This window comes from Diadema setosum, chromosome 5 (genome assembly GCF_964275005.1).
Source record: "Diadema setosum chromosome 5, eeDiaSeto1, whole genome shotgun sequence".
NCBI lineage: Eukaryota > Metazoa > Echinodermata > Echinoidea > Diadematoida > Diadematidae > Diadema > Diadema setosum.
The window spans coordinates 42,026,727-42,028,033 of record NC_092689.1 but is presented as its reverse complement, the minus strand read 5'-3'; the positions used below and the strand labels follow the sequence as shown (position 1 = coordinate 42,028,033).

Here is a 1,307-nt window from a genome sequence, read left to right as displayed (position 1 = left end):
GAACCCGAGACCTCCGGATTACTAGACCGGTGCTCTACCGACTGAGCTTTTGGAAGCCCTAGATCGGTGTTCGTCCCAAACCCTTAACTCTCTTTGCTCGTGTGGTCAGAAGCTTTAGTGTGTGTATGTGTGCCACACACACACACACATTAACCTGACAAAAACCCAAAGGATGTAAATCAACTTTGGAATAAATGCGAGGGATCGCCGAAGCGATGCAGCTTTTTGTAATATAGTTTGAAACAAGGAACAGAAAAACTGACCAGAAAAAAATAATAAATAGCGAAAACTTTGAGCAAAGAAAATGGGTTTCCATCGGGATTCGAACCCGAGACCTCCGGATTACCAGACCGGCGCTCTACCGACTGAGCTATTGAAAGCCCTAGATCGGTGTTCGTCCCAAACCCTTAACTCTCTTTGCTCGTGTGGTCAGAAGCTATAGTGTGTGTATGTGTGCCACACACACACACACACACACACACACACACACACACACACACATATATATATATATACATGTATATATATTCAATGTTTTTGAAGGAAATACAACACGAACACACACACAATTATATAAATATGTGATATACATTGTGTGTGCGTTTATAGAGCAATATGAACAGCAGACATTAGAACATTATGATTAAGCACATGCTACAAGAAGAAAGTGAGCACTGTTCTGTTAACAACTGGAGAGATTCTGGGGATGAGTTGGATCTTGCTGCTGCCAAGTATAATTATAGCACTGCGTCCACCGGACTTAAGATATTAGCTCTTCCATTTCGTGCCAAGCGGAAGTAGTCCACTAGATTTGATTTGTCCCCTGTGTATATTTTGGCTATCTGATGTGGTCTCACAGACTATCTCTGTTTTGTTTCACAGTTTTGTGGATGCTTGTATTGCCGTAGAGTAGGAAATTATTAATTTATCTTCGATAAAAACAACTGAAAAGTCACGAGATGTTTACATTACAAACACACACATTATATATATATATATATATATATATATATATATACATATATATATATATATATATATATACAGTTGAACCTCTCGTATCCGGACAAGTCGGGACCGGGGCTCATCCGGATAAGGGATTTGGCCGGATACGGGAGACTCAATGCTTTATACATACACATACACATGTAGGTCCTACTGATGTAGCCCATTGTAGTACCACATGTAGTAATGTGTATACTGCAACATTTTCATTGTTACACTCAGTAACAGACCCCAAAATAGAGGTGTATGTTAATGTTGGAAGTAATATGTAATTCATGTGTGTTTGTGCAGGAGTTCTCAAG

General features: G+C 39.6%; 1 non-coding gene across 1 annotated transcript; it reads right to left on the bottom strand.

The window, feature by feature from the left end:
- Nucleotides 1–307: 307 nt before the first annotated feature.
- On the bottom strand, nucleotides 308–381 carry Trnat-ggu (transfer RNA threonine (anticodon GGU)). The gene has a single exon. It is a non-coding gene; the product is annotated as a tRNA-Thr (tRNA).
- Nucleotides 382–1,307: the final 926 nt, after the last annotated feature.